General features: G+C 46.1%; 1 protein-coding gene across 5 annotated transcripts in view; it reads left to right on the top strand.

The window, feature by feature from the left end:
- Window positions 1-21,119, top strand: part of ankfn1 (ankyrin repeat and fibronectin type III domain containing 1) — a 236,824-nt gene that overhangs the window by 108,236 nt on the left and 107,469 nt on the right. The window lies entirely within an intron of this gene.

Below are 21,119 nucleotides of genomic sequence, written 5' to 3'. Positions count from 1 at the left end.
AGACCATGAAGGCCTGATTCACACAGTCTCCTCTGAACAGTTGATGTTGAGATGTGTCTGTTACTTGGGCTGCAATTCCTGAGGCTGGTAACTCTACTGAAGGTATCCTCTGCAGCAGAGGTAACTCTGGGTCTTCCTTTCCTGTGGCGGTCCTCCTGAGATCCAGTTTTACTGTAGATGTAACAATGTGTGCTAAGAGTCTGGAAGCAAGTTCAGGGAGTGAGTGTTTTAATAATTAAACACAACATAATACAGAATAAGAAACAATGCGCAGACATGACACATGAACAGAAACAATCATGCCTGGGGAAAGGAACCAAAGGGAGTGACATAAATAGGGCAGGTAATCAAGGAGGTGATGGAGTCCAGGTGAGTCTGATGTTGCGCATAACGATGGTGACAGGTGTGTGCAATAACAAGCGGCCTGGTGACCAAGAGACCAGAGAGGGAGCACACGTGACAATAGCGCTTGATGTTTTTTGGGACTCTTCTTGAAATCTTCCAGATTGATTGACCTTCATGTCTTAAAATAAATGATGGACTGTCGTTTCTCTTTACTTATTTGAGCTGTTCTTGCCATGAATTGACTTATTTTTTATACCAAATAGGGCTATATTCTGTATACCACCCCTACCTTGTCACAACACAACTGAATGGCTCAAACACATTAAGAAGGAAATAAATTCCACAAATTAACTTTTAAGAAGGCACACCTGTTAATTGAAATTAATTCCAGAGGACTAAATCATGAAGCTGGTTGAGAGAATGCCAAGAGTGTGCAAAGCTGTCATCAAGGCAAAGGGTGGCTACTTTGAAGAATATCAAATATAAAATATGTTTTGATTTGTTTAACACTTTCATAGTTCGGATGTTTTCACTGTTATTCTACAATGTATAAAATAGTAAAAATAAATAAAAATCCTGGAATGAGTAGGTGTGTCCAAACTTTTGACTGGTACTGTATAAAAGTCAAAACCTGTATTCTGTTCTTTTGAAATAATTTGCCTTGTATCATGACCTTTGGAAACAAAATATTAATGGATTTCTTTGTGATTGTGTACTGTTGAATTCGGAAGTTTACATACACTCAGGTTGGAGTCATTAAAACTCATTTTTCAACCCCTCCACAAATTTCTTGTTAACACACTATAGTTTTGGCAAATCGGGTAGGACGTCTACTTGGTGCATGACACAAGTAATTTTTCCAACAATTGTTTACAGACAGATTATTTCACTTATAATTGACTGTATCACAATTCCAGTGGGTCAGAATACATACACGAAGTTGACTGTGCCTTTAAACGTCTTGGAAAATTCCAGAATATGATGTCATGGCTTTAGAAGGTTCTGATAGGCTAATTGACATCATGGGAAAATCAAAAGAAATCAGCCAAGACCTCAGAACATTTTTTGTAGACCTCCACAAGTCTGGTTCATCATTGAGAGCAATTTCCAAATGCCTGAAGGTACCACGTTCATTTGTACAAACAATAGTACGTAAGTATAAACACCATGGGAGCAAGCAGCCGTCATACTGCTCAGGAAGGAGACGCATTCTGTATCCTAGAGATGAATGTACTTTGGTGCGAAAAGTGCAAATCAATCCCAGAACAGCAAAGGACCTTGTAAAGATGGTGGAGGGAACAGGTACAAAGTATCAATATCCACAGTAAAACGAGTCCTATATAGACATAACCTTTGCAACTGCACATGGGGACAAAGATCGTACTTTTTCGGAGAATTGTCCTCTGGTCTGATGAAACAAAAATAGAACTGTTTGGCCATAATGACCATTGTTTTGTTTGGAGGAAAAAGGGGGAGGCTTGCAAGCTGAGGAACATCATCCCAACCGTGAAGCACGGGGGTGTAACAGCGTTCTTCGTTTGTAGAAAGAGAGTTGGACCGAAATGCAGAGTGGTTGTTACTCATGACTTTAATGGAAAAAAGCGATACATGAAATAACTGAAAGATACAAAAACAACAAACGGAACGTGAAACCTAATTACAGCCTATCTGGTGAAACTACACAGAGACAGGAACAATCACCAACGAAATACACAGTGAAACCCCGGCTACCTAAATACGGTTCCCAATCAGAGACAACGAGAATCACCTGACTCTGATTGAGAACCGCCTCAGGCAGCCAAACCTATACTAGACACAACCCTAATCAACCACAATCCCAATGCCTACAAAAACCCCAATACGACAATACAATAACCCCATGTCACACCCTGGCCTGAACAAATAATAAAAAAAAACACAAAATACTAAGACCAAGGCGTGACAGAACCCCCCCCCTAAGGTGCGGACTCCCGGACACACCTCAAAACCATAGGGATGGTCCAGGTGGGCGTCTGTCCATGGTGGCGGTTCCGGCTCGGGACGTGGACCCCACTCCATTAAAGTCATAGTTCCTCCCCTTCGCGTCCTGGGATAATCCACCCTCGCCGCCGACCATGGCCTAATAGTCCTCACCCAGAACCCCACTGAACTGAGGAGCAGCTCGTGACTGAGGGGCAGCTCGGGACTGAGGGGCAGCTCGGGACTGAGGGGCAGCTCGGGACTGAGGGGCAGCTCGGGACTGAGGGGCAGCTCGGGACTGAGGGGCAGCTCGGAACTGAGGGGAAGCTCGGGACTGAGGGGCAGCTCGCGACTGAGGGGCAGCTCGGGACTGATGGGCAGCTCGGGACTGAGGGGCAGCTCGAGACTGAGGGGAAGCCCAGTACTGAGAGAAAGCCCAGTACTGAGAGGAAGCCCAGTACTGAGAGGAAGCCCAGTACTGAGATGAAGCTCAGGCAGGTAGTAGGCTCCGGTAGATCCTGGCTGGCTGGCGGATCTGGAAGATTCTGGTTGACTAGCAGATCTGGAAGAGACTGGTTGACTGGCAGATCTGGAAGAGACTGGTTGACTGGCAGATCTGGAAGAGACTGGTTGACTGGCAGATCTGGAAGAGACTGGTTGACTGGCAGATCTGGAAGAGACTGGTTGACTGGCAGATCTGGAAGAATCTGGTTGACTGGCAGATCTGGAAGAAACTGGTTGACTGGCAGATCTAGAAGATCATGGCTGACTGGCGGATCTAGCTGCTCTATGCAGACTGATAGCTCCTTGCAGACTGACAGCTCTGGCTGCTCCATGCAGGCTGACAGCTCCTTGCAGACTGACAGCTCCTTGCAGACTGACAGCTCTTTGCAGACCGACAGCTCTGGCTGCTTCATGCAGACTGACAGCTCCTTGCAGACTGACAGCTCCTTGCAGACTGGCAGCTCTTTGCAGACTGACAGCTCTTTGCAGACTGACAGCTCTGGCTGCTTCATGCAGACTGACAGCTCTGGCTGCTTCGAACAGACTGACAGCTCTGACTGCTCCATGCAGGCTGACAGCTCTGACTGCTTCATACAGACTGACAGCTCTGGCTGCTTTATGCCGACTGACAGCTCCTTGCAGACTGACAGCTCCTTGCAGACTGGCAGCTATTTGCAAACTGACAGCTCTGGCTGCGTCATGCAGACTGACAGCTCTGACTGCTCCATGCAGGCTGACAGCACCCTGCAGACTGGCAGCTCCTTGCAGACTGGCAGCTCTTTGCAGACTGACAGCTCTTTGCAGACTGACAGCTCTGGCTGCTTCATGCAGACTGACAGCACCTTGCAGACTGACAGCTCCCTGCAGACTGGCAGCTCAGGCTGCTCCGAACAGGCAGGAGGCTCCGGCAGCGCAGGACAGGAGAAAGGCTCTGATAGCGCTGAACAGGCGGGAGACTCCGACAGCGCAGGAGGGAAGGAAGGCTCTGGCTGTGCTGAACAGGCGAGGCGCACAGAAGGCCTGGTGCGTGGTGCTGGCACTGGTGATACTGGAGCGAGGACACGCACAGGAAGCCTGGTGCGGGGAGTTGCTACTGGAGGACTGGTGTGTGGAGGTGGCTCTGGATAGACCGGACCGTGCAGGCGCACTGGAGCTTTTGAGCACCGAGCCTGCCCAAGCTTACCTGGCTCGATGCCCACTCTAGCCCGGCCAATACGAAGGGCTGGTATGAACCGCACCGGGCTATGCACCCGCACTGGAAACGCCGTGCGCTCCATAGCATAACACGGTGTCTGCCCGGTCTCTCTAGCCCACCGGTAAGCACAGGGAGTTTGCGCAGGTCTCCTACCTGGCATAGCCATACTCCCTTTAAGCCCCCCCCCCCCAATAATTTTTTTGGGCTGCTTTTCGGGCTTCCGTCCGGCTTCCATCCGCGTCGCCGTGCTGCCTCCTCATACCAGCGCCTCTCCGCTTTTCCGCCTCTATTTCCTCCTTGGGGCGGCGATATTCACCAGGCTGAGCCCAGGGTCCTTTTCCGTCCAGTTCCTCCTCCCATGTCCAATTCTCCAAGTGGTGCAGCCTCTCCCACTGCAACTGCTCCTCACGATTAACAGGGAGAGTTGGCTCAGGTCTGACTCCTGACTCAGCCACTCTCCCTCTGAGCCCTCCCCCAATAAATATTTGGGGGTGACTTTCGGGTTTCGCTCTGCGCCGCCGTGTCTTTCTTTTCGACTCCATTCGCCTATAGCCCTCTTCGCACTGCTCCAGCGAATCCCAGGCGGGCTCCGGCATTCTCTCTGGGTCGGCCGCCCACCTGTCTATTTCTTCCCACGTCGTATACTCCAAGCCTCTGCTGTCCATAACGTCCTCCCTTCGCTGCTGCCTGTTAACACGCTGCTCGGTCCGTGTGTGGTGGGTGATTCTGTAACGGCGTTCTTCGTTTGTAGAAAGAGAGTCGGACCGAAATGCAGCGTGGTGGTTACTCATGACTTTAATGGAAAAAAGCGATACATGAAATAACTGAAAGATACAAAAACAACAAACGGAACGTGAAACCTAGTTACAGCCTATCTGGTGAAACTACACAGAGACAGGAACAGGAACAATCACCCACGAAATACACAGTGAAACCCCGGCTACCTAAATACGGTTCCCAATCAGAGACAACGAGAATCACCTGACTCTGATTGAGAACCGCCTCAGGCAGCCAAGCCTATACAACACCCCTACTCAGCCGCGATCCCAAATACTACAAACCCCAATACGAAAATACAATAACCCCATGTCACACCCTGGCCTGAACAAATAATTAAAGAAAACACAAAATACTAAGACCAAGGCGTGACAGCGGGTGGCAGCATCGTGTTCTGTGGGTTGCTTTGCTGCAGGAGGGATTGGTGCACTTCACAAAATAGATGGCATCATGAGGGGGGAAAATTCCGTGGATATATTGAATCAACATCTCAAGACATCAGTCAGGAAGTTAAAGCTTGGTCGCAAATGGGTCTTCCAAATGGACAATTACCCCAAGGACAACAAAGTCAAGTTATTGGAGTGGCCATCACATAGCCCATGTGTTAGCAAGGAGGCCTACAAACCTGACTCAGTTACACCAGCTCTGTCAGGAGGAATGGGCTAAAATTCACCCAACTTATTGTGGGAACTTTGTGGAAGGCTACCCAAAACGTTTGACCCAAGTTAAACTATTTAAAAGCAATGCTACCAAATACTAATTGAGTGTATGCAGACTTCTGACCCACTGGGAATGTGAAGAAAGAAATAAAAGCTTAAATAAATAATTCTCTCTGCTATTATTCTGACATTTCACATTTTTAAAATTAAGTGGTGATCCCAACTTATCTAAGACAGGGAATTTGTACTAGGACTAAATGTCAGGAATTGTGACAACCTGAGTTTAAATGTACTTGGCTGAGGTGTATGTAAACTTTCAACATCAACTGTATATATATATTTTTAAAGCAGACATTGGATATCCCTTCGAGCGTGGTTAAGTTTTTAATTACACTTTGGATAGTGTATCAATATACCCAGTCACTACAAGATACAGGCGTCCTTCCTAACTCAGTTGCCGGAGAGAAAGGAAACTGCTCAAGGATTTCACCATGAGGCCAATTGTAACTTTAAAACAGTTACATAGTTCAATGGCTGTGATAGGAGAAATATTAGGATGGATCAACAATATTGTAGATACTACGCAATCATAAACCTAATTGACATAGTGAAAATAAGGAAGCCTGTGCAAAATAAAAATATTACAGAACATGCATCCTGTTTGCAACAAGACACTAAAGGACTACCTCAGAAAATTCACTTTCATTCCTGAGTACAAAGTGTTATATTTGGGGCAAATTCAATACAACACTACCACTCTCCATAATTTAAAGCAAATCAAATCAAATCAAATTTATTTATATAGCCCTTCGTACATCAGCTGATATCTCAAAGTGCTGTACAGAAACCCAGCCTAAAACCCCAAACAGCAAACAATGCAGGTGTAAAAGCACGGTGGCTAGGAAAAACTCCATAGAAAGGCCGAAACCTAGAGAGGAACCGGGCTATGTGGGGTGGCCAGTCCTCTTCTGGCTGTGCCGGGTAGGGATTATAACAGAACATGACCAAGATGTTCAAATGTTCATAAATGACCAGCATGGTCGAATAATAATAAGGCAGAACAGTTGAAACTGGAGCAGCAGCACAGTCAGGTGGACTGGGGACAGCAAGGAGCCATCATGTCAGGTAGTCCTGGGGCACGGTCCTAGGGCTCAGGTCCTCCGAGAGAGAGAAAGAAAGAGAGAATTAGAGAGAGCATATGTGGGGTGGCCAGTCCTCTTCTGGCTGTGCCGGGTGGAGATTATAACAGAACGTGGCCAAGATGTTCAAATGTTCATAAATGACCAGCATGGTTGAATAATAGTAAGGCAGAACAGTTGAAACTGGAGCAGCAGCATGGCCAGGTGGACTGGGGACAGCAAGGAGTCATCATGTCAGGTAGTCCTGGGACATGGTCCTAGGGCCCAGGCCAGTTGAAACTGGAGCAGCAGCATGGCCAGGTGGACTGGGGACAGCAAGGAGTCATCATGTCAGGTAGTCCTGGGGCATGGTCCTACGGCTCAGGTCCTCCGAGAGAGAGAAAGAAAGAGAGAAGGAGAGAATTAGAGAACGCACACTTAGATTCACACAGGACACCGAATAGGACAGGAGAAGTACTCCAGATATAACAAACTGACCCTAGCCCCCCGACACATAAACTACTGCAGCATAAATACTGGAGGCTGAGACAGGAGGGGTCAGGAGACACTGTGGCCCCATCCGAGGACACCCCCGGACAGGGCCAAACAGGAAGGATATAACCCCACCCACTTCGGTCACACTGGCTATGAGAGGCAGCGGGTAGCTGTACCTCACAGTGATTTGGCTGATACCTCGATAGTCAATACACGGGCGCAGACCTCCATCCTTCTTCTTCACAAAAAATAAACTTGAGGAGGCAGGTGAAGTGGAGGGCCGAATGTACCCCTGCCCCAGGTATTCGGAGACATACGTCTCCTCCTGTGACAGGGGATACACGTGACTCCTGGGAAGTGCTGCGTCTACCAGGAGATTTATTGCACAATCCCCTCGTCGATGGGGTGGTAATTGAGTCACCCTCTTCTTACAGAGCCAAATCAGCATATTCAGAGGGGATGCGCACGGTGGAGACCTGGTCTGGACTTTCCACCATAGTAACATCGACGGAAACCCCTAAACACCTCCCCGAGCACTTTCGTGACCACCCCTTGAGAGCCTTCTGTTGCCACGAAATAGTGGGGTCATGACAGGCCAACCAGGGTAGGCCCAGCACCACGGGAAATGCAGGAGAATCAATAAGGAAAATACATTCTCTCCTTGTGACCCTCCTGCGTAACCATGCCCAGTGGAGCGGTGGCCTCCCTAATTAGCCCTGACCCTAATGGTCGGCTATCTAGGGCGTGCACAGGGAAGGGCATATCCACAGGAACAATGGGTATCCCTAAACTATGGGCAAATGCTCTGTCAATACAATTCCCAGCTGCGCCTGAATCTATGAGAGCCTTATGCTGGGAATGCGGGAAAAACTCAGGAAAATGTATAAACAAAAACATGTGAGCAACAGGGGGCTCTGAGTGAGCCTGGTGCCGACTCACCTGGGATGACACGAGAGCCTGCTGCCTCAACTCACAGAGGAACCTCCCCAGCACCGATCAGCAGTGTGCCCTCTGCGGCCACAGATGGTACAGGGAACGGCCCCTCCTCCGCTCGCCCTAAGCGCAGCACCTCCCAGCTCCATGGGCGTCGGAGCGGTGGTGCTGGGGGATGGAACTGACAGGCCCCAATCAGGACGTCTGCGGGTAGCCAGCAGGTTATCCAGCCGCATGGACAGGTCCACCAGCTGGTCAAACGTGAGTGGTGTCCCTGCAGGCCAACTCCCGACAGACGTCCTCACGCAGACTGCACCGGTAGTGATCGATCAGTGCCCCATCATTCCATCCCGCGCTGACGGCCAGGGTCCGGAAGTCCAAGGTGAACTCCTGTGCGCTCCTCGTCCCCTGCCTCAGGTGGAACAGACGTTCACCCGCCGCTCTACACTCGGCAGGTGAACTCCGCGTAATGGTCCAACACCGCTTCTCCTTCCCCCATACGGCAGCCGTCCCTTCATACTCCCTCGGGAGCACGAGCCTACTCCCACTGGGACCGGGTGAAGGAGGGGTGAACAGTGGTGCCTTTTGTAGTGGTGCCGGTGGAGGCGCTGGAAGACCTCCTCCTCTCTCCCATCGGTCCATCATCTGCAGCACGCGATCCATGGTGGTGCTGAGACGGTGCAACATGGTTGCATGCTGCTGGACGTGCTCCTCGACCACCAAAGGGGGGTTGTCTGCTCCTGCTGACTCCATGTTTGTGGTGCGTGATTCTGTAATGGTCTGTGTGTAGCTGGTGCAGAGGAGTCAGGCGCAGGACAGCAGAGATGAGTAACACAAATAACTTTACGCAAATATTCCAATAACATGTCGTAATACCGAGCCCACAATAACAGACCGAACATACATAAACCAATCACGCACAAACACCTTGGGGAAAACAGAGGGTTAAATAATGAACATGTAATTGGGGAATTAAAACCAGGTGTGTAAAACAAAGACAAAACAAATGGAAAATGAAAAGTGTCCCGAACAAGGAGTAAAAAGAGCCGAACATCCCAAGTCATTGTCCCTTACTCTTCCTTTATTGACCCTTCAATAAACCTCGCCCCCAAATTTGGGCCAAACAATCACAGCGCTCCGGTGGTGTAACGGTCATCATTGCATGAAGATAGGTCGGACCAAAGCACAGCGTGGTACGTGTTCATGATAATTTATTTAAACTGAGCACTGAGACAAAATCACAAAATGGAGAGAAACCGTTCTGTCAGGTGCAGACAAAAAAACAGAAAACAACTACCCACAAAACACAGGTGGGAAAAAGCTGCCTACGTATGATTCTCAATCAGAGACAACGATAGACAGCTGCCTCTGATTGAGAACCACACCCGGCCAAACATAGAACATAGAAAAACATAGAAAATGAACATAGAATGCCCACCCAAATCACACCCTGACCAAACCAAAATAGAGACATAAAAAGCTCTCCAAGGTCAAGGCGTGACAGGTGATTAGCAACTTACGCTGACCAAGCTGGAGTCCGATGCCACAAACTCAAGTTTCAAACCCATGAAAGACAATGAGGGCAATATTAAAAACATAACTTTTTGGATAAAAACTTTTGTTTCAATGGTTAAATAATTAAACAGTTTTATTTATTTTATTTTATTTATTTTTATTTCACCTTTATTTAACCAGGTAGGCTAGTTGAGAACAAGTTCTCATTTGCAACTGCGACCTGGCCAAGATAAAGCATAGCAGTGTGAACAGACAACACAGAGTTACACATGGAGTAAACAATTAGCAAGTCAATAACACAGTAGAAAAAATGGGCAGTCTATATACAATGTGTGCAAAAGGCATGAGGAGGTAGGCGAATAATACAATTTTGCAGATTAACACTGGAGTGATAAATGATCAGATGGGCATGTACAGGTAGAGATATTGGTGTGCAAAAGAGCAGAAAAGTAAATAAATAAAAACAGTATAAAAACAGTATGGGAATGAGGTAGGTGAAAAAGGGTGAGCTATTTACCTATAGACTATGTACAGCTGCAGCGATCGGTTAGCTGCTCGGATAGCTGATGTTTGAAGTTGGTGAGGGAGATAAAAGTCTCCAACTTCAGCGATTTTTGCAATTGTTCCAGTCACAGGCAGCAGAGTACTGGAACGAAAGGCGGCCAAATGAGGTGTTGGCTTTAGGGATGATCAGTGAGATACACCTGCTGGAGCGCGTGCTACGGATGGGTGTTGCCATCGTGACCAGTGAACTGAGATAAGGCGGAGCTTTACCTAGCATGGACTTGTAGATGACCTGGAGCCAGTGGGTCTGGCGACGAATATGTAGTGAGGGCCAGCCGACTAGAGCATACAATTCGCAGTGGTGGGTGGTATAAGGTGCTTTAGTGACAAAACGGATGGCACTGTGATAGACTGCATCCAGTTTGCTGAGTAGAGTGTTGGAAGCAATTTTGTAGATGAAGTCGAGGATCGGTAGGATAGTCAGTTTTACTAGGGTAAGCTTGGCAGCGTGAGTGAAGGAGGCTTTGTTGCGGAATAGAAAGCCGACTCTGGATTTGATTTTTGATTGGAGATGTTTGATGTGAGTCTGGAAGGAGAGTTTGCAGTCTAGCCAGACACCTAGGTACTTATAGATGTCCACATATTCAAGGTTGGAACCATCCAGGGTGGTGATGCTAGTCGGGCATGCGGGTGCAGGCAGCGATCGGTTGAAAAGCATGCATTTGGTTTTACTCGCGTTTAAGAGCAGTTGGAGGCCACGGAAGGAGTGCTGTATGGCATTGAAGCTCGTTTGGAGGTTTGATAGCACAGTGTCCAATGACGGGCCGAAAGTATATAGAATGGTGTCGTCTGCGTAGAGGTGGATCAGGGAATCGCCCGCAGCAAGAGCAACATCATTGATATATACAGAGAAAAGAGTCGGCCCGAGAATTGAACCCTGTGGCACCCCCATAGAGACTGCCAGAGGACCGGACAGCATGCCCTCTGATTTGACACACTGAACTCTGTCTGCAAAGTAATTGGTGAACCAGGCAAGGCAGTCATCCGAAAAACCGACAGAATTGACAGAATCGAAAGCCTTGGCGAGGTCGATGAAGACGGCTGCACAGTACTGTCTTTTATCGATGGCGGTTATGATATCATTTAGTACCTTGAGTGTGGCTGAGGTGCACCTGTGACCGGCTCGGAAACCAGATTGCACAGCGGAAAAGGTACGGTGGGATTCGAGATGGTCAGTGACCTGTTTGTTGACTTGGCTTTCGAAGACCTTAGATAGGCAGGGCAGGATGGATATAGGTCTATAGCAGTTTGGGTCCAGGGTGTCTCCCCCTTTGAAGAGGGGGATGACTGCGGCAGCTTTCCAATCCTTGGGGATCTCAGACGATATGAAAGAGAGGTTGAACAGGCTGGTAATAGGGGTTGCGACAATGGCGGCAGATAGTTTCAGAAATAGCGGGTCCAGATTGTCAAGCCCAGCTGATTTGTACGGGTCCAGGTTTTGCAGCTCTTTCAGAACATCTGCTATCTGGATTTGGGTAAAGGAGAACCTGGAGAGGCTTGGGTGAGGAACTACGGGGGGCGGAGCTGTTGGCCGAGGTTGGAGTAGCCAGGCGGAAGGCATGGCCAGCCGTTGAGAAGTGCTTATTGAAGTTTTCGATAATCATGGATTTATCGGTGGAGACCGTGTTTCCTAGCCTCAGTGCAGTGGGCAGCTGGGAGGAGGTGCTCTTGTTCTCCATGGACTTCACAGTGTCCCAGAACTTTTTGGAGTTGGAGCTACAGGATGCAAACTTCTGCCTGAAGAAGCTGGCCTTAGCTTTCCTGACTGACTGCGTGTATTGGTTCCTGACTTCCCTGAACAGTTGCATATCACGGGGCTATTCGATGCTATTGCAGTCCGCCACAGGATGTTTTTGTGCTGGTCGAGGGCAGTCAGGTCTGGAGTGAACCAAGGGCTGTATCTGTTCTTGGTTCTGCATTTTTTGAACGGAGCATGCTTATCCAAAATGGTGAGGAAGTTACTTTTAAAGAATGACCAGGCATCCTCAACTGACGGGATGAGGTCAATGTCCTTCCAGGATACACGGGCCAGGTCGATTAGAAAGGCCTGCTCACAGAAGTGTTTTAGGGAGCGTTTGACAGTGATGAGGGGTGGTCGTTTGACTGCGGCTCCGTGGCGGATACAGGCGATGAGGCAGTGATCGCTGAGATCCTGGTTGAAGACAGCGGAGGTATATTTGGAGGGCCAGTTGGTCAGGATGACGTCTATGAGGGTGCCCTTGTTTACAGAGTTAGGGTTGTACCTGGTGGGTTCCTTGATGATTTGCGTGAGATTGAGGGCATCTAGCTTAGATTGTAGGACTGCCGGGGTGTTAAGCATATCCCAGTTTAGGTCACCTAACAGAACAAACTCTGAAGCTAGATGGGGGCGATCAATTCACAAATGGTGTCCAGGGCACAGCTGGGAGCTGACGGGGGTCGGTAGCAGGCGGCAACAGTGAGAGACTTGTTTCTGGAGAGAGTAATTTTCAAAATTAGTAGTTCAAACTGTTTGGGTATGGACCTGGAAAGTATGACATTACTTTGCAGGCTATCTCTGCAGTAGACTGCGACTCCGCCCCCTTTGGCAGTTCTATCTTGACGGAAGATGTTATAGTTGGGTATGGAAATCTCTGAATTTTGGTGGCCTTCCTGAGCCAGGATTCAGACACGGCAAGGACATCAGGGTTAGCAGAGTGTGCTAAAGCAGTGAGTAAAACAAACTTAGGGAGGAGGCTTCTGATGTTGACATGCATAAAACCAAGACTTTTTCGATCACAGAAGTCAACAAATGAGGGTACCTGGGGACATGCAGGGCCTGGGTTTACCTCCACATCACCCGCGGAACAGAGAAGGAGTAGTATGAGGGTGCGGTTAAAGGCTATCAAAACTGGTCGCCTAGAGCGTTGGGGGCAGAGGATAAGAGGAGCAGGTTTCTGGGCATGGTAGAATATATTCAGGGCATAATGCGCAGACAGGGGTATGGTGGGGTGCGGGTACAGCGGAGGTAAGCCCAGGCACTGGGTGATGATGAGAGAGGTTGTATCTCTGGACATGCTGGTTGTAATGGGTGAGGTCACCGCATGTGTGGGGGGTGGGACAAAGGAGGTAACAGGGGTATGCAGAGTGGATCTAGGGGCTCCATTGTGAACTAAAACAATGATAACTAACCTGAACAACAGTATACAAGGCATATTGACATTTGGGAGAGACATACAGCGAGGCATACAGTAATCACAGGTGTTGAATTGGGAAAGCTAGCTAAAAACAGTAGGCGAGGCTAATCAGCTAGCACAACAAACAGCAGGTAAAATGGCGTTGACTAGGCAACTGGGCCGACAGATAAAACAAACAAGCAGAATGGAGTACCGTGATTAATGGACAGTCCAGCGTGCGTCAGCTATGTAGCCAAAAGATCAGTGTCCACGGGGCAGCGGTGGATGGGCAGGGAAGCTGGGCTGGCGAGTGTTATCCAGGTTTTTATTTTTTAATTTTATTTTTTAACTAACAATGACTAAATAGCTTGTAGCTAGTTAGCTGGTTAGCGTCTGGAGGTTCTTGAGTGCACCAGGGACAACTGTGATTCCTGAAATTCAGAGCCTGTTGGAGTATTTTTTTAAATCCTAAATTACACTTTTGTTGCATTGTTTGTTAGCTGGTTAACTATAGTTCTCATTCATCACCATTGAAAACATTGATAACTCTAGCCAGCTAGCCAGCCAGCCATATCTTGTTTTCTCCAAATGTATGTTAGCTAGTTAAGTTATATAATGAATATGCTGTAACTTGAAGTGCCACACACACTACTGCTTTCAACAGCAGTAGCGGTGCGTGGGTAAAATCACTGGAAGCCAGGAAATAATAGCCATATTACAACCTATGTGTTGTGATAATTGCGTTGTTTGGTCTATAATAACCTGTTAGTTCATATGCCATGCAACCATGTGGTTGTCTCGGCCTAATGCCGAGACAATGAGAAGACCCAGTGACAGAATCAATTCAACCACACCTTTGTTTCATCACAAAACCGGAGAGCAACATCTGTCCGGAGAAAGTCCACAAAGCATATTGCATGTAACAAACAGTTACATGACCTACAGCATGACCTACAGCAACGTCATATCTGCTTTACTTAGTCTAATACAGTGACAAATAAAATATACCAAAAACCATTTAGTCCAGTCAACATATACTAAATATGATGTGGCTTTCAATGGTACTGATTTCTATGCGTGTGTGTGTGTGCTTGCAAGTAGAAAAAAACATGTTGACCTACCCTACTCCTCTCCTTCATATTACCGAAACGGTTTATGACTCTTTCATACAGTACACGCTTTACGTTTTTGTTGTTCTAGGTTGCCTGGCTAAAATGCTTGCTCTCTAGCCTAACTTATTTTCATGTGCAATGATGAGCCAGCTAGTTAACATTAGCCTTCTAGGCAAGGGGCACAACAATGTATGAATTAATGATTGGATCAGAATCGCAGTTATAATCATTGGCCAGTACGGAGAATGAAGTAAAACCCAAGTACAAATCCCTATCTCCATCCATGGTTAGTTTTAGTTAGCTAGCTAGCCACTGGAAGGACAACAACACAACGAGATGCAATAATTCAAGTTATTTTCTGTCAGTGACGCTTGGTTTTTTATGTGTTGTGATTGGAGTGAAGCCAAATCCAAACTGGCTTCCCTTGAAACCTATTTTTGGTTTGCCAGGACCATTCACAGTTGAGCTTGCTCAGTTTAGCTTAACGCTGATTGACTATTATTTTATATAAAAAAACTATCAAGGGAGGCCAAATTCTTGCTGGCTTCCGTTGCATTCAATGCTACCGGCGGCAACAATATCATCCTCTTTTTTTGACCAGACAGCATCAGATAGATGGGCTACAGAGACAGAGGGGCGCTGTTTCGCTTGCACGGTGAGATACAGTACATTCAGCCTCTAGCAAATTCTAAAACACAAAGAAAAAAGACGAAAGATACATTATTTTATGTGTTTTTCTTTATATTATTTTCTGGGAGAAGCCTGGCTTCCCTTGGCTTCCCTGAATACACGCCACTGTTCACCAGTACAAACCATATCAGATCATACCCCGTTGCGCGCGTGTGTGTCACATCGAGTCACTGAGGAAAACTGCATTCTGTGACCACTGACGATACAAAAGGCACCCAGTAGGACGCCCAGATCTGTCAAAAAACACCCCTTTGACAATACAATGGATAATTACCAACCAATCATGACCACGGTCATTGGCTGCAAAGCCAGGGGGTGGCGTGCGTGCGTTCGTGTATACGTGTACAAAACCCTTTCCTATCTGTCAGTCTCAATAATAGCACTTTACCAGTGATATTGTGCTGCAGGTCAATTCCAATGAACGTCACATTCTATATTAGTCATACAGAACAGCCTATTGGAACCGGGTGCCTCTCTAGTGACATACTCTATGACATCAGTAAACTTTTTATGGCTGGTATACTGATGTTGTTGTACTTTTTATGGTATTGTGAATATTACTGTTCAGCTTTTGAGTTCGTTCTGTTCCCACTGCTTTGCTGTTTTGCCATGCTTGCCTGCATGTGTATGTTGTTTGTGTGTATACCCCCCTATGTGTGTTGCGCAGGTTGACTCATGACCCGCAGTCCCCGGATGAGGGGTGGGTTGAATGAAGATAGAACCATTCCTTAAAAAAGGTGCCATTATTGTGCAATTTCTCTTTCATTGTTTGTAGGCTATCTGGCATGAGTGCATAAGCCTAAGCTTTAGGGCCTAACCGTGCACTCGCCAAATAGCCCACTCGCCAATCACAAAATGCTTTTGGGAATGGGCAGAAAACGTATATCAACGGAGGCAAAAATGACAATGTCTGAGTTTAATTCAATAAGAGAAAAGCTGCGAAATGGAAAGTTGAAACTAAAGACTAGGGAGGGACAGAAAAATGATGTTTAGTTGTGTGTGATCATTGTGAGGCGCTATACAAATATGACAGTCACAACATGAGGATTTCAAGTAGGCCTATGGCACATCAAGGGAACTGTAGCCTACTGTTCAGATGGGTTAAATGGAAACTGAAATCTGGACACTGACTGTAGGTCTATAACCTCTCACATAGGCATAATATGAACTCCTGCAGAATTAAGCATTTCTTGCAGTAAAATTATACACCAAATGTAGGAACATTTTTGACTCTGGAACAGGAGTGGAGAAATATGGCCAGTTATATACCGTCTGTGGAGGTGCTATCTTTATCAACATCATAAAAGCTGATAGTATTTCATCCACATAAAATATGCATCTAAGTCAAACTAAAATCTTATCAGAAACATGTTGGGTCGTTTTCACAGCTTTCTATTTCCTTACAACCAGTCAAACCGATTTCTGTACAGAAAGTCTTTCCCGTTTGTTGTTTCGTATTGCATTTTCTCCCCAGTCCCTAAACGTCTTTGCTCCGCAAAAGAAGCACAGATGATAGAGAGAAATTTACCGATGTCAACTAGATTGATGCTTTCATTCTATCGATTTATGATATTCTTGTGAGCAATGGTTTATTTAGTCTTCTAGAGCATTATGTAATGACAGAAGAGAAGCTACATGTATCTTAGTGTAGAGAAGTTAACAAACAAATAGCCTACCAAAATGTTTGAAATTACAGTGCATTCAGGCCCTTTCACTCTTTAATTTTGTTACTTTACAGCCTTATTCTAAAATTGATTAAATCAATTTTTACCTCATCAATCTACACACAATACCATATAATGTAAATGTAAAATAAATAAATAAATAAATAATCAAATAAAATTTGCATAAGCATTCACCCTTTGCTCTGAGGCTCGAAATTGGTACTCAGTTGCATCCTTTTTCCATTGATCATCCTTGAGATGTTTTTACAACTTGATTGTACTCCACCTGTGGTAAATTCAATTGATTGAACATGATTTGGAAAGGCACACACCTGTCTATATAAGGTCCCACAGTTGAGAGTGCATGTCAGAGCAAAAACCAAGCCATGAGGTCGAAGGAATTTTCCGATTGTGTCGAGGCACAGATCTGGGGAAGGGTACCAAAAAATGTCTGCAGCATTAAAGGTTTCCAAGAATACAGTGGCCTCTATCATTCTTTTGAGGAAGAAGTTTGAAACCACCAAGACTCTTCCTAGAGCTGGCCAAACTGAGCAATCGGGGGAGAAGGGCCTTGGTCAGGGGGTGACCAAGAACCCAATGGTCACTCTGACAGAGCTCTGTGGAGATGGGAGAACCTTCCAGAACGACAACCATCTCTGCAGCACTCCACCAATCAGGCCTTTATGGTAGAGTGGCTAGACGGAAGCCAATCCAGTAAAAGGCACATGACAGCCCGCTTAGAGTTTGTCAAACGGCAACTAATAGACTCTCAGACCATGAAAAACACGATTCTCTGGTCTGATGAGATTGACCTCTTTGGCCTGAATGCCAGGTATCATGCCTGGAGGAAACCTGGCACCACTCATCACCTGGCCAATACCATCCCTATGGTGAAGCATGATGGTGGCAGCGTGCTGTGGGGATGTTTTCAGTGGTAGGGACTGGTAAACTAGTCAGGAATGAGGGAAAGATGAACGGAGCAAATTACAGAGAGATCCATCGGGACTCCGCAATACTGGCCTTCTAGGCAGAGTTCCTCTGTTCAGTTTCTGTGTCCTTTTGCCGATCATAAAACTCTATTTTTATTGGCCAGTCTTTTGTGTTTTGCGGGTACTATTTAATGAAGCTGCCAGTTGAGTACTTGTGAGGCGTCTGTTTCTCAAACTAGACACTCTAATGTACTTGTCCTCTTTCTCAGTTGTGCACCGGGGCCTCCCACTCCTCTTTCTGTTCTGGTTAGAGCCAGTTTGCGCTGTTCTGTGAAGGGAGTAGTACACAGCGTTGTATGAGATCTTCAGTTTATTGGCAACTTCTCGCATGGAATAAATAGCCTTAATTTCTCAGAACAAGAGTAGACTGCCGAGTTTCAGAATAACGTGTTTTTTTTCTAGACATTTTGAGCCTATAATCGAACCCACAAACACTGATCCAAATATTCAACTAGTCTGAAGAAGGCCAGTTTTGTTGCTTCTTTAATCAGACAAGAGTTTTCAGCTGTGCGAACATAATTGCAAAAGGGTTTTCTAATGATCAATTAGCCAATGATAAACTTGGATTAGCTAACAACGTGCCATTGGAACACAGGAGTGATGGTTGATAATTATGGGCCTCTGTACACCTATGAGGATATTCCATAAACAATCTGCCGTTTCCAGCTACAATAGTCATTTACAACATTAACAATGTCTACACTGTATTTCTGATCAATTTGATGTTATTTTAATGGACACAAAATTTGCTTTTCTTTCAAAAACAAGGACATTTCTAAGTAACCCCAACATTTGGAACGGTAGTGTATCTAAAATAATTCAGTACCCCTTGTCCAAAAATTGTTCTGCTGTCTCAGACGGCATTTTCTGTATTAGCGGGTCGAGAACGGGCCTCCGATTTTCACTTTATCACATTTAGTAAGGCAGTTATGGATGGGTTATTGGCAATTGCAGGTGGGTGTGGGTGAACAAACAGCTGATCTGCGCACTACTTGTGTGTGTGTGTAAATGTGTGTGAGAGTGTGAGTGTGGGTCAGCAGGGTCGGTGATTTTTCAGCTGACCAAAAGATTAGCTAATGGTATAGTGTGTGTGCGTGCGTGTGTGAGATTGTGAGACAGGGACAAGAGCAGGACCTGACTATAACCAGCCTCCTTGGGACTGACACATAGATAGTTAGACAGGCCTTTTCTGCCTAGGAGTAAACCTGCTGATTTGGAAAGGAATATAAAACCCTTATGGGCCAACCCTTTTTTTAAATTTTCGCCTAAAATGACATACCCAAATCTAACTGCCTGTAGCTCAGGACCTGAAGCAAAGATATTCTTGATACCATTTGAAAGGAAACACTTTGAAGTTTGTGGAAATGTGACATTAATGTAGGAGAATAACACATTAGATCTGGTAAAAGATAATACAAAGAAACAAACATGTGTTTTTCTTTCTTTTTGTATCATCATCTTTGAAATGCAACATAAAGGTCACAGTGTACTATTGCAGGTTAGGTCCAATTTCGGCCAGTAGATGGCACCAGTGTATGTGCAAAGTTTTAGACTGATCCAATGAACCATTGCATTTCTGTTCAAAATGTTGTATCAAGACTAAACTGCCCAAATGTGCCTAATTGGTTTATTTATACATTTTCCCGTTCATAACTGTTCACTCTCCTCAAACAATAGCATGGTATTCCTTCACTGTAATAGCTATTGTAAATTGGACAGTGGAGTTAGATTAACAAGAATTGAAGCTTTCTGCCCATATCAGATATGTCTATGTCTGTCACGTCCTGACCTTAGTTCCTTTTTTATGTCTCTGTTTTAGTTTGGTCAGGGCGTGAGTTGGGGTGGGCATTCTATGTTGTGTGTTCTAGGTTTTGTATTTCTATGTTTGGCCTCGTATGGTTCCCAATCAGAGGCAGCTGTCGATCGTTGTCTCTGATTGAGAACCATACTTAGGCAGCCTGTTTTCCCACTATGATTTGTGGGTAGTTGTTTTCTGTGTCTGTGTTTTACCATACAGAGCTGTTTCGGTTTTCATTTATTTCTTTTGTATTCAGTGTTCGGTTATATTTGATTAAAATATGGACACTTACCAGGCTGCACATTGGTCTGATCTTTCCTACTCCTCCTCAGAAGAGGAAGAAAACCGTTACAATGTCCTGTGAAATGTTCTTGTTACTTACAACCTCACGCTAATCAGATTAGCCTACGTTAGCACAACCGTCCCGCGGGGGGACACCAATCCTTTAGATGTTTTAAATGTCTTTAGTGTCTTTAAATGTATTACAGGGAAAACAAGGAGAAGTCTGGTTTTTGCCAACAAACATATTCCTGCTTCGATGTATTATTTATCATACTTTGTTAGTCAGGGCCTTAGGATTTTGTGTGTGTGTGTTTGTTTTATTATGCTTGTGGGGACCAAAAAAGGTATTTCCATTCAAAATCCTACTTTCCCTAACCATAACCCTTAACCCCTAACCTGTAAAATGAAACATGACCCTAACCCCTAAACCAAAACCTAACTTTAATTTTAACCCCTAAGCCTAAAATAGCCCTATTCCTTGTCTGAATTATCCTTGTTTTACTATTGGTCCCCACAAGGACAGTAAAACCACACGCACACACACACATACACTCTCTCTCGGCAGGTAACCCAGTTTCTACAGATAATCGAGAGAATGGAGATGAGCGTGCGAACAACAGCTCCTCTCCTATCCCTCTCCTCTCCTCACCTCCTCTCCCTCTAATCTCCTCTCCCTCATCTCATCTCCTCTCACTCTCCTATCATTGTATTTCCTCTACATCTCCTATCCTCTCCTCTCCCTCTCCTATCCTCTCCTCTTTCTCCTCTCTCTCCCTCTCTCTTCTCTAATCTCCTCTCCCTCTCCTCTCCTATCATCTCTCTCTCTTTCTCTCTCTCTCTCACCTCTCCTCTCCCTCTCCTATCCTCTTGTCTTCTCTCCCTCTCTTCTCTTATTGCCTCTCCCTCTCACCTCATCTCCCTCTCCTCTCCCTCATCTCCTACCCCTCTCCTCTCCCTCTCCTATCATATTGTCTCCTCCCCCTCTCATATCCTCTCCCTCTCATATTCTCTTATCTCCTCTCCCTCTCTTCTCCTATCCTCTCATCTCCTTTCACTCTCTCTGTCCTATCCCTCTCCATCTCCTCTCTCTCCTACCCCTCTCTCTCCCTCTCTCTCTCTCTCTCTCTCTCTCTCTCTCGCTCCGTCTCCTCTATCTCTCATACCCCTCTCCCTCTCTCTTTCCATCTCCTCTATCTCTCCTACCCCTTTCCCACCTGCTCACTCACATGCTCCACTTCTTCCCTCCCCCTCCAACCATCTCATAACAGGTGTCCTCCCCTCCACCCATCTCTCCCCCCTCTCTGCTTCTCCCCCTCTGACAATGTCATCCCCATCTCTCCTTTTCTTTTTTACAATAATCTGTCCTTCACCTCTCCCTCTCTCTCC

This window comes from Oncorhynchus keta, chromosome 2 (assembly GCF_023373465.1).
Source record: "Oncorhynchus keta strain PuntledgeMale-10-30-2019 chromosome 2, Oket_V2, whole genome shotgun sequence".
Classification (NCBI taxonomy): domain Eukaryota; kingdom Metazoa; phylum Chordata; class Actinopteri; order Salmoniformes; family Salmonidae; genus Oncorhynchus; species Oncorhynchus keta.
This window is presented reverse-complemented; position numbering and strand designations above follow the sequence as displayed.